Raw genomic sequence first — 13,255 nt, 5'->3', positions numbered from 1 at the left:
TGTCAGGACCATTATTCTTCTTATTGTTTGACGAATTTTAGTAAACAATCAACACCAAGCTCCTCATTCCGAGTCCACCCATTGTGATCCCACAGCATTTTTCATTGACGTCAAACGAACAGGGTGGCCTTGTGACACCCGTGCTAATCAACTTTCTAAAGAAACCCAAATTCAAATCGAAATTAGCGTGAAGCGTGCAGCACAGCAGCTGAACGCTAAACACTCACACGTCCTTTCTTAACCACCACAAACCCCCGTCAACCCATCTCTCTTTACCAGTTTAAACGCACAAAAGGGGGATGAATAATGCCTCTAATGTAACTTCTAATGTTAACTTTTCCGTTAAAACATGGATGAAAATTCATGTACGGCATGGAACGACCCTTGCGATCAATCACAGACGTGTTCCTAAAGCAAACGATGGGGATTAGAGGTTGCAGTTGCTCAGGACGTAGGTCTGAGCTCCAGGGTTCTTAAGGGTAAGTTAGTCATAGTTGTCTTATGCGTAATAATGGCCTTAGTTCTGGCTTTTTAACAGCATTTTGGACCCGATTACACTGTGGAAACATGTCGTTCTGAAGATGCGGGCACATGCTTAAGGTAATCCGTGGAATTCATTTGGTATGCGCAATTATCGGGACCTGTTTGATTGGTATGTAAGCTTGAAAGGTTGCAGGAAAAGTAGGGAAGCTTTGGAGAAGAGAAGGATCTTTTATGTGCAAGTGATTTTGATTAGAAAATGAAAGTGAACCAGAGTCTTTCTACCCGTCGGTTTTTAAGTGATTTTTAGGAATTCATTCATCGTCGTGCAAATTAGTACATCTATGGAAGCTGATATTGCTCTAGTGATGTTACCACCACGAGGGCAATTTTCTCTATTGGAATGCTTCAATACGAATCAAGATATTGTTGGCCATTCCTTGATTAAAACTAAACCTCATTTCACTGAAAATTCATCATAACGCTTTGTAAAGGTAAGCATTCATAAAACGTAATTTAAAATCTCGAAAAATCGTAATCTGATAACACTTAATCAGCTTGATTTTAAAACACAGTATGAAGATATTCGATGCTAATGATAGACTTATCGGTCCCTACGGGGAAAAGCGACATCCAGGGTGGTAATGGATATTTCAATTTCCAATCAAATTCTGGTGCATCAAATATTGGTTTCTTGCAGCCCTGTTAGGTCCTTCTAGATATTTTAGTACATCTATCGAGCGTATAGTATTAAATTCGGGAGGTATTTTTTAAGTTCCTTCAAAGTCGTTCACCTATCAACCTAAATCTTCCGAAAGACAGTATGGAAATTTCCTCTGAGGTCAGGAATTCCCCTGATAATTTCTGAACTAAATTCGTGCTGGAACTATTTAAAATCTATTAAAAATAAAGAAGTTTTTACTGTTTCAAAATAATTCACGTTCTGTGAATGTTGCGACTAGTTTTAAATGCATAATTTTTATACAGTGAATGTAAAAAGTATTGCAACACGTTTATAACTTTGATAAACCAAATATTTTTAAAAAATGTTTAAATACATATAATTTTTTTTTTTTTTAATGTTTGCACTATTTTGGACGTTCAAATTTTTCACTCTTATCCAGGTACCCCTGTTAACTTTTCTTTTTTCAAATGGAAAGGTGCTCATTGTAATATATCAAACGAAAGGTAACTCATTAAGAGATAGGTGTTTGAGCATTTTTTTTTTTAATATCAGGTTTATAAAAATTATAAACGAGTTGCAATACTTGTTACAAGTGCTGCATATTTTTCAACGCATTTTGTTTTATATCACTAGTGTTATCGCTGTCTGCCAGAATACTTGATATGGATAAACCCTATTACGTCCTCCAGTTACGTCGGCTTTGCAAGGACCAAAAACGGTCCATTTCACGTTTTTACCCTACAATAAGGCTTACGAAATAAAAACCAAAATAAAACACCATATTAACCCAGCGGGATAGCACCCCATAACTCGAACCTTTTTCTTAATTTCTGCTGACGAGAACTGAGATTATCTGCGACAATGTTTGTGGCAAAAGTCCTTTCTGAGGCGCGTTAATCCGACATTTCATTTAGTATTAAGACATTTTTAGGGAATGTCCAAGGGTGATACATACTTTCTCAGTTTGTTGTTGATGGGGCGAGCTTAATTAACTTTTCGAAAGCTCGCTTAAAGGGTTGATATCATGCACTGTCGATGGTGTTAAAGCGTTTTGACTGGTGCCCTTGTCTGCTTGATTTTGATTGACAAGTTCGATTCAGGACGGTCGCCATCATAAGGGGGTTTTGTCATGAATATGTCTTTGCTTTGGGTAAATGCAACGATGGAGATGTGGTGCCTGGTATTGTGGTTGTCGAGTGAGGGAAAAAAGCATTTAAATTCCAAATTTTAATTAACTGGCGGATAATGTTAACAACCATGGTTCAAGACCATGATATAAACCATGGCTCATTTCTTTCTGGTTTCTGGGCGTACTAACGGCCCGAACTATACAGCATGTCAATTTGAAAACGAACCATTCTCGATATTTCGGTCCTTATTGAAAATATGTAAATGTGCAAAACACGTCGATTTAGGATTCACGGGGGACATTCTTTACGTCTGTTTGCTATAAAATTGCATGCACCTTCTATCGGTGCTGGAAATAACCACAAAAATCGTCTGTCGAAAGCAGGTTTGAGTTATACGTGATTTGAAAAGTCTTTAAATTCCCTTTCCAAATGTACCTATTCTTTTTTTTATTGAGAAGTTTTCGAAAAACCATATCCAAACACTAAACTTAAATATTAAATGCATTGCAGGAAAATTATTCATTAATGTTTTAAGTGTTCAAAATGCTGTTCATTATCTCCCACGCAGTAATAAAGTCTGTTTTCAAACTTCACTCTAACATTCGCGAAAGTTTCTACTTGAATTTCCCTACACGCAGCTGTAATTTTTGCTTCAATCTTTACAAATTTTTAGGCAGAACTTTATAAAGAACAAATGATCATTTTGTTTTTTAGTTATTTATTAGTATTTGTAAATTCATTGATTTAAATATTCTACTTGTCGAACAAACCGTAAGAGTCAAAGTGTTTGATTAAAAAAGAACGATGAAATTCTTAAGTTTTTTTGTTAAATTGTTATTTATTATTGTAAATTTTATGTCGTCAGTTAAAGGGTGGCAATAGCGTTTTACTAAAAGATTTTCCTCGCTTTCAACAAGATGGAGTTCCATCACACTATTTTCTTCCTGTTAGACACTGGTTACACGACAGGTTTCCTGGCAAATGGACTGATCGAAGAAGACCAATTGCGTGGCCACCGCGATCGCCCGATTTAAAACCTCTGGATTGTTCTTATCTGGGAGCATCTTAAATTTGTTGTTTATAAAATCCAGTCTCAAGACTTGGAAGGTTTGAAAAAAAGAATTACAGTTGCGTGTAGGTAAATTCAAATGAAAGTTTTTGTGAATGTTAGAGTGCAGTTTGAAGTTTTTTTTTATTATTTAGAAAATAACGGACAGCAGTTTGAATACTTAAAGCGTTAATAAACAATTTTTCTACAATACAATTGATACCTAAGTTTGTTTACGGTTTGCGCATGATTTTTCGAAAACTTTTCAATAAAAAAAACATACATTTGCAAAAGTAATGTAAAGACCTCTCAAATGATGTAAAACTCAACCTCCTTTTACATTTCAGATTTGAATAGTTGTTTCGATTGTTGATAGAGGGTGCATGCAATTTGATAGGAAACCGCCTTAACTGTTGTCCCTCTTGTAAATGAAATCGAAGTGTTTTTGCATATTTTCATACTTTCTATAAAGGCGGAAATATCAATGATGGCTCGCTTTCAAATTGACACACTACATATGTAAAAAATAGTTTTGTTTCTAAATTTCGTGTTGATAATAATTATTATTGTGTTCGCAAGATCTGCGGAACTAGCATAGACGAAAGGGCCTACGTACTGCCTGTTCTTTGTGCGCTGGCTGGACCTACTCCAAGAGCAATGCGAAGGCATTTTATCAATATTAAGTGCGATATACCTTCCAATACATAAATATAAGTATTATTTTACAACATGTAGTAAACTAATAAATTTCCGGTAGAATTTTGTGAGTAAAACTGGTGGAGTCGCAGCTGCTCGGGCCTGAAATCAATGCAAATTCGGCGGAACGGTGGCCGTTTTATCGAGGAAGTTATTCGGTTTTATGTTTTCCTTCGACATGGCTTCGAGAAAAGGGACATGTGCCTTGATACTTGAGCGATGGCGATGGTTGTTTCACAGCAAAAAGCCCCGGAACTAAAAACCGTAACCGGATTTTCTAAAAGAACCGATAAAGGCGGCCGTCTTTTCGCCGGCTCGGCATCATGAAAGCCAAAGCAGGATCACCTGGATGCGGGAGGTGGGGTCTATGAGCTTTGGGATAAAAGGCTTTTTACTTTTTACTACAGTATGTTCCAACTTGGAGCGGATTTAGCCCTTGTTTTGAGATATGAATAGAGTAAGTTACTACAAAAAAAAATCCGTAATTTTTCCTACCGTCAACCCGAACGGACGCACTTTCCGTTCACTTTTTCCACCTATGAATAACGTTTTTGCATTAACGGCGGGTGTAGCGTCAAATGATATTTTCAGCACACGCTTCTCTCATTTATAATGCGAACCTTGCAAGCTGGCTACTTTTACACATCTTACACCTTTCAGTGTCTCCGGAAACCAGAAATGAAACAATATTGAAAATCCCTTTCATAACATCCATAAAAATCAGAATTGGCCACATTTCGTTAGCCACATTACCCCCAAAAACTGTCTATATTCAATTCGGAATTCGCCATATTTACTCTGAATCACATTATGCAGGGCACAATGGTAACCCCATCATAAGGGTGCGTTATTACCAATCGACTTATTAACGACGATAGTTTGAATTCCTTATTGGACGAGGGACAATAGACTTTTTGCTGTAAAACGAGGGTTAGGGGGGCGACACATGCTTTGTTAGATGAAATATGACTCTGAGATTGAATCGGTTGTGCAAGTATCGCATTGGGGCAGGGAAAATGGGGCAACGGGAAGCTTTTAGTATGGCCCAGACGATCTTGAACAAAATGCTGACCCTTAAAACTAATTAACGCGAAAGTTTCCCACTAAAGAGGTCGCAGAAGTGCATCCGAAAAATAAAACCTTGTGCATTTACGGCTCTTTTTGCACCGGTGCAATCATTTTTGAAATCGATCCGTGATTGTGCAGTCTTCACGCGGATCAAGCGCTCCTTTGCTCGCGCCGACAACACGAATGTTAATCGCCTCCATTGTTTCTGGGATTTTTATAGTTTTCGGAATTCTCCGCAGTTTTATGTTATAATAATAAGGATAAACCGCGATGTTTTGGCTGGTTTTATGGCCTTTTGTAATTGTTGTTTGAATAAAGCCCGTTTCGCGGCTGTGGAAGGCTTTTGCGGATATTCATTAGCACTGAAGATGACGTGTGTAACATCTGCGCACAAACGCAACGTAACATAATCTAAACATTAAATATATCGTTTTACTGTATATTTGTTCTACTTTAGTTTAATGAAAATTTAATGGGGCGTGATTATTTAAAATACACCTCGTAAAAGGCGGTGAACGGCGAACGTATGATTAACCCATTTAAATTTAAGTTGGTATGTTTTGTTTAGATTATCACCCGTTATGCCAACCAAAGGTGGATGTGTCAAACAATCTTGATTACAATAATCTATAAGGACCAAATGAAAAACTGCATTGGCCTCAAAACGCAAAGCTTCAATTGATTTGCCATTCAAATAGATTCCGTATCATTTTAAATGCAAAAGAGTAAATTTGCAGTTACTTTTCGAGACTATAAACTTGATATCGATATCAACTTCCTCCCTCGAATTCCTCCACTTGCGTTTTTAAGATATTGTATATATAAATATGTTATAAAATATTATACAGGGCGTCCCTGAACCACCTAGGCAACCTTCAGAAGGTGGTTCTAACATCAAATATTACCCAAAATGTAAGGCAGAAAATACGGGAAAACTCTGCTCACTTTGAGGAAATGAAATTTTTCGTTTTTTAAAGACTTGGGGTGTTTTGTTATCTAGATGTCCTCGTATTTTCCCTTGCTTTGCCGCTATAAAAGATCCATTAGTACTGTTGGAAAGTCACTTAAATTTCCCATTTTAAACAATCATTGTGAGTTCATCTTACTTGCACTTTGTTGACTTCTCAGAGGCTTGAATATAGAAGTTTTTATTTTATCTTTTTGTTAATTTTTCAACTGTCGATTGCTCCACATGATTCCCCATCTTATATCATTTCGCACTTTATGAAAGCATCTACAACCACGTACTTTTCTACCGTGGTATCGTTTCTTGAACTTATCTTACTTTTAAAAAAGTGAGGGAGGAGTCAGTTATTGAAAACTACTTTCCCAGAGGGAAACTGTATTTTCAAACTTTGAAAACATTTTAAACAGAACACTATAAGGGAATACAATCCACACTTCCGAAGAATGGTTCGGATGGCGCGGTCAATCTCTCCCTCTCTCTCACCTATTTGAAAACAACTTACAAGTATTCTTCATTCAAATTTTTAACTGTGTCCACATTATCTTTGTATACAAGTGTTTTTAACGTACCAAAAATTTTTTGGAAATGCAGTTTTTATTTTCACAAGTGGTTTTCTATAACTGACGCCTCTCTCGCTCTTTTAAAAGCAATACAAATTCATAAAACCGCACCACGGTAGAAAGGTATTTGGCTGTAGATCTTTTTCATGAAGTCTGAAATGATACAAGATGAAAAATCTTTTAGAGCAATGAGCAGCTGAAAATTTAACGAAGAGAGAGAAATAAAAGTGTTTTACGTTCAAGCCTTTAGAAAAGTCAACAAAGTGCAATTAAGATGAACTCACAATGATTGTTTAAAATAGTTAATTTAAGTAGCTTTCCGACGGTACTATTAGAATTTTTGCTGCGGCAATGCAAAGGAAAATGTAGGGGCATTTAGATTATAAAACACAACATGACTTCAAAAATGAAAAAATGAATTTTCCTCAGAGCAGGCTGCGTTTTCCGAAATATTTTCTCTTAAATTTTTGAAAGCATTTGATGTGTAGAGCCACTTCCTGATGTTTGGCTAGGTAATTCCGAGACACCTTGTATAAGATCTGAACCAGTCGTTTGAAATGAAAAACGACACTATAGAATATTCAAGTTTTTCTCCGTGGGAGCATGTAGAGCCGACGTCGCACTAAAATCTCTCAACAAATAGCGAAAAAAACGCTGCAAATGGAGGGAGAAGGTAGAAGTTCCCTTTTGACACTGTGGCATACCTTGTTTAGGTCAGTGATGGAATTCAATTACCTAATTCTTCCGTACTAGTAAATGGTTCATCTATAATAATGTCGACAGGTAGTTTGTTTATGGGTGTTTAGTTGCTAAGATGGTTTTATCTCAAGCTTTAGCAAACCACCATTTATTATTGTATTTTTTAAATATTTAGAATAGTTAGTGTATGTCATAGATTTAGATATATTAAGTTTTTGAACAATAACAAAAGCAGTAGTTATCAATAAACTCTCTCGTCTTCAACATCTTTCAATATAAAAGATTTTCTCGTTCGTACGTATTACGACAACACTTTTCAATTTCGTTTCGATTTGTAATGTTTTGAATTTTTTTCAATATATCGAAATTTTCATAATTAAATTGCTTAAAAAACACTTCAAAATGGATTAACACTACTGCTCCCACTATTGTGCTTTTGGAATAATATTTTTTAAGATTATGTGGATCACTATTCTTCAAACCGCATTTCTGCTCCAGAGTAAGACTTTCGGACCTCAAATGTGTTATCTAAGTTAAGTAAAATCAATAGAATAAGTAACAGTAAAACCGTTCTTGGGCAAAGTGTAATTTTCAAAAAGACATCTAAGAGATTTTAGGCTTTCGAAACTGCAATTCGACGTGTTATTACAGAACCGCGGCATTGAGTTTTTCAGCGCCAACAAAAGCTCTTAAAAATAAAAAAATCTTCAAAGGGGCGCAGGCACTTGTTATGACGGAATTGGTAGTTAATATATAAACTTCGGTGAGCTGTTTCATTAAATTCTAATACTCAAATCCGAGTCTTATCTAAACGTCCGATTTATGGGCCTCCCATAGGGACCCCCCAAGTACCGGAATAGGTAGAAATAGCACTTTGCTGGTCTAGAGCTCCTCTGTTTGACTCATTGTCCTTTTTATGTCAGCGCCATTGTGAGATTTTGTCAACTACACCATCGGGATTATCAGACCCATTGGGTCTGATGACAGGAAGATGTATGTCTTTTTTTATTAGGTTCGAATGACTGCTTCTTGTGAGATCGAGAATTTGCCTATCGATCATCCAATAGACGTTTCAAAGTGCTACTGTTCGTCTTGGGTGAAGCTCTCTTCGTGTTTCATTCCTTACAAGTTGTGGCAGGGATATTCTCCATTTCAACTGGCCTCAGGGCCCTTTGGCGATTCTAGTTCATTTGGGAATTATAAAACACTAAATGCTTTTATTCCACTTTATTGTAGCACTGGAACCGGACACAATACTATTATAAACCGCCATGATACAATAATTTACTGTGTTTTCGAATTTAAACGGCCGTTTCCGATTTGCCTATTGTTCATTCAGGAGTCCGAAATTAGACCATTCACTTCACGCTTAAATTTCCAGTTTTCCTTCGACTTTATGATTCTGAGAGTTCTAGATTTACAACCATGCTACCTTTTTAAAAATATATTGTTTGCAACCCACAGTTATTGGCCATTTTACTCGAAACACCTTGTGGTGCAATATGACGTTTTGCGGTCAACCAGTGTTGGATATTATGGCCTTTGTGCCTTAATCGTTGTAATTGCTTGATTTGACCATTTATTTGAGAGGAGGTTAGGAGTGTGTGTCCCACTTATAGAATGTCCAAGAAAAGCAGTCCAGGCTCTGTTTCCTCAACTGCCTTCACAGCAATTTTTAGAAACATTTCAGAAAAAATTATTGTTCATACGCTTTGAAATTATAAGGTAAAATACTTTTATCCCATTTGTATACAGGGGGAGTCGGGAGGATGGCGCTAAACTTCAGCAGCATGTTCTACATGAAGAATAAATGTAAAAAAAAATAAACGATTTTATCCAATTTTTATTTGTTTATGAGTTATAGCGCAAATAATTTTCTCCTAACGTTCTATTTTCAGCAAAAATATGTTTTTATTCGTGATACTGATAACACGGTTATTTTCCAATTCAATTAAAGTGTTACAAATTTCCAAACATTGATATAAATTTAGAATATGCAAATATGGCGTTTGTTTATGGTTTTGTAATGGTTAAGTAAGATTTGGGCGAAAGGTTTCGGAGGTGTTGGTTGGTTCAAAAATGAGAGAAGTGGGCACTCGAAAGGCACCATTTTTGCGAATTACTAATACTGCAGCTGATATTAAAGAATGAAATGAGATTATCAGAGGAGTAGAGAGTGCTCTGCAAAAACGAAGTGAAAAATGTTCAGAAGCCAATGGTTGTAGTTTTGAAAATTTATTAATAGAACTCTATGATCACCGAAATGCTAATAAATAATATTTTATTGTAATTTTTCTCTTTATGCCATAATTTGTAAACAAACCAAAATCGGATAATAACATTTGAGCTTTTTTACGCTCAGTTTCCATTGTACTACACGTTCCTGAAGTTTGGCGCGATTCTCCCCACTCACCCTGTATATTATATCTGAATAAATATTTGAGGTCGAGAAGGTAGATTCTCTGCCTGGGGACCACCCGGTCTAGACATGATTACCTTGGACACACTGTATACCTATTATGATTGTACTGAAAGATTTATGCTGAAAAAAAATCATTGCAACAATTTGACTCAAAATCTTGGTGTAATGGTATTTTTGCTCCTATTGGTTACGTCTATGGATACATTCAACAGCAATAAACCGATTTATCAAAACAGACAAAAATAATTCTTCTCGCCTCAGCGTGTCACCAAACTTCTACGTACAACCGTGACGATCAACTTTATCGTAGAATTCGACGTGAACTACATCAAGCAGCGTTTCGTGGAACCACATTAGGAACCATCCTTTATACGAAAACAGAGCAGAACAGACCAATAAAGCAGTTTCGAAAAATTCGGTAGCAGAATTGGCCATCATTTGACACTAATAGTGTCTGTAAACCTGCTTGCTGACATTGATGGGTTTATTTGGCCTATAAATCTTGAAGAATAAAGGGGCGCATCAGTTGGAGTCCGAGGTGATCACGGATTTCTCTTTACAAGAGCAATTATTATAGTAGAGGCTTTCTCGGTCTGAAGGATTCCAAGGGAAATTGCGATTACTCGGTTCTCTTTGTTCGCAATTAGGTCGGACATTGCAAGTTGTCTGATTAGAGCCTCTCATTAGAAACTAGGGATAACAGACGAGGGGCGAGCATTGAGTATAGCATTATTACTACACAGTGCATTTGAATACTTATTGCGATGTGCGCAAGCGAAAGCGAAATATTTTCACGATGCTCGGAAATACCGGGTACTAAAACAATTCTTCGGTACCACAACACATTTTATGTGTACACCTGTAAGGTACCTCAGCTGGGTTCGGAATTCTCAATTATTTTCGCTCGCGGATTTGCCATGGACACGCAGACGAGTAAGAACCCGCCGTGGGGACGTTTTATTGCCGCAAAACCATCAATTTGTTGAAAAACACAAACGATTGTGCCTAAACAATTCGATGTAAAGCTCAAGTTGAATCGAAATAGTTATTTAACAAACAAGTGTATTAATGACGATGATTAATATTCGTGACATTTTAACGCGTGAACGTAGCGAACGCTTTAATACATTAATAATATACATGTCAGTTCCAACATTTTTCGCCTGTTGCAGTTTTATTTGATTTTTAATTAACTTAAGAATGAAAAATCATGCATACATTTTTCTGTCGACTTTGTATTAATAAGTTAAAGTTCTATTAATGTATATAAAATTGTACACTAATGACCCCCATTAAGGCTTAAGTTTCCTGTAATCTGATTTGTGAAAATTTCAATTTTTGGCGGTGCAAGCGACGAAAAAATTTTATAACTAAGACATATATTGATGAACGACTAATAATTGCGGCTTTATGAAACAGGCTCGATCACTAATCGCCGTCATTAATAGACTGGTTCGTTAAAGAACTATAATACACACTTAACGGAAAATAATATTAAACTCATAGGTCCGTTCATTATTAATAATCACCTTAAATTAGCCGTATAGAAAGTGATCAAAATGGGAAAATAATGTACCATATCTGAATTACATTTGATATTTTCTGAATAACAAATAATGATTTCTAAATCTCAATTGACTCTTTTTAAATTACAATTTCAAAAGATAAAATTTTGTTGAATTTATCCTTTGGAAATTACTTAATGATTCGTACTTTTGCGACTTTCAAGGGTTTGTTGCAATTTTTCAAAAGGTGTATTTTTGTTATTTTATGTAGCACTTCCGCACCGCATGAACTGCAGTAATTCAGAAAAAAATCATTTGTAATTTAAAATAGGAATGTAATTTTTAGTTTATACGCAGAATTAAGTACAATAAATATGGAGTAAGTAATAAAATTGCAAAATGGAAATTAGAAAGCAAATCTGTTTTGCGGCCATTCCGTTGATTGCAACTAATTATTGCGTATAAATAAAGGATTTGATTGAGCACAAATAGTCACAAAATAAAGCACATAAATTGAAAAAATTAAGAAAAAAAATTAGCTTTGAAATGTGAGTCGAGGTCAAAAGGGTATCAAAAATTTACCCATTTTTGGAGGGAGTGACTGTAAAATCACTTCCTGCAAATGCGTAAGGGTGCCTGCTTTATTAGCATTCTTTCTCTGACTAAGTGTGAATAATAAAATGTTAAATTATGTTTGGCTTTGATTCATCTTCCAGAAGTATCAAAATTCTCAGGAAAGATGATTGAATAAAAGAAGTGAACACGGAAGAACTAAAAATTATAATACAGAAAAAATATTGAAAGAGAGACAAACAAAAACGTCTGCTTGGAGAGGTAATAGCTCTACCGATATACTGTCTGTCTCAATGAGAAAAAAATTTAAAAAATTACCCAGCTACCAACTACTATTTAAATTAAATATTTTTCAGCAAAAAATGTTTCTAGATTAGAATCATATAGAACCTGAACCTAATGTAAAAATAGGTGTAATGAATAGGAAGTAAGTAATAAGATTACAAAATGGAAATTTATAAGTAAATTAAATTTTTTAAAGCAAATTTCTATTTAAATTTTCTTTATTTGTCCTTCTGTCGGTTTTCTTTAGAATTCCTTTTCCGACTTATCATTTATCAACGTTAATGGAATATTCCTGCGAAACAGATTCACTTGCAAATGTCTTTTATAATTTTATTATTTAGTTTAATATTCATAATGTCTAGCTTCGCATATACGTTAAAAAGTGCCAAATTTTTTTCTTAAAAAATAAATTTTCTGTTGAATCACAATCGATAGTCAATTACAATATTTTATTAAACGTCAATTGTAAATTAATTTGGATAATTATAATTAGTTAAAAAATGTTATAGTTGATATGTTCATCTTTTTATTCAGGATGCACCAAGTGTACTTCAGTAAAGCAAACTCTGATCCAACAATTAAGTAAAGGAATAAAAAACTCTTAAGAGTAATCTAGGAGAGGGCTTCAAAGGTAACCCAGTCAATAATGTAATTTACAAACTATCAAATAACCACATATAATTAATCAGGATTTTTTTTTGGTATGTTGTCACTGCTGTTGATATTATTGCACTATCACGTGCAAAGCTCAGACAGGGTGTCCCGAAAGTGAACGTCAAGATTATTTGGAGCAATATATCAAGACTTGCTTCAAAACTTCTTTGAAACTGTCTCATTTAGACGCCATTGACAGTCAAAATCCTTGAAAAAAAACCAATTTTTTGCTATACCTGACGACTGCTTCAAATGGATTTCATTAAAACGAATTATATATTTATTTAGTAGTACAGGGATTATTTTCATGTAACATTCATGTCGATTCGCAATGTGCAAGTAACAAGTTCTCACACATCTTCGTAGAAAAATTACCAGAAATTTTCATTGGATAGCTGCATGATATTAATTTTTTTTATGATGCATTAGCCCTTTTTACAACTTTGCCATCTCTTAGAAATTTCACGTACCGTTGACATTGCA

General features: G+C 35.2%; 1 protein-coding gene across 1 annotated transcript in view; it reads left to right on the top strand.

The window, feature by feature from the left end:
* Positions 1 to 13,255, top strand: part of LOC136338856 (protein gooseberry-neuro-like) — a 104,645-nt gene that overhangs the window by 7,811 nt on the left and 83,579 nt on the right. The gene's annotated exons all lie outside the window — the stretch shown is intronic.

The sequence above is a fragment of the Euwallacea fornicatus genome, chromosome 4 (assembly GCF_040115645.1).
Source record: "Euwallacea fornicatus isolate EFF26 chromosome 4, ASM4011564v1, whole genome shotgun sequence".
Classification (NCBI taxonomy): Eukaryota; Metazoa; Arthropoda; class Insecta; order Coleoptera; family Curculionidae; genus Euwallacea; species Euwallacea fornicatus.
The sequence above is the reverse complement of the archived record's forward strand: the minus strand, read 5'-3'. Positions and strand labels throughout refer to the sequence as shown.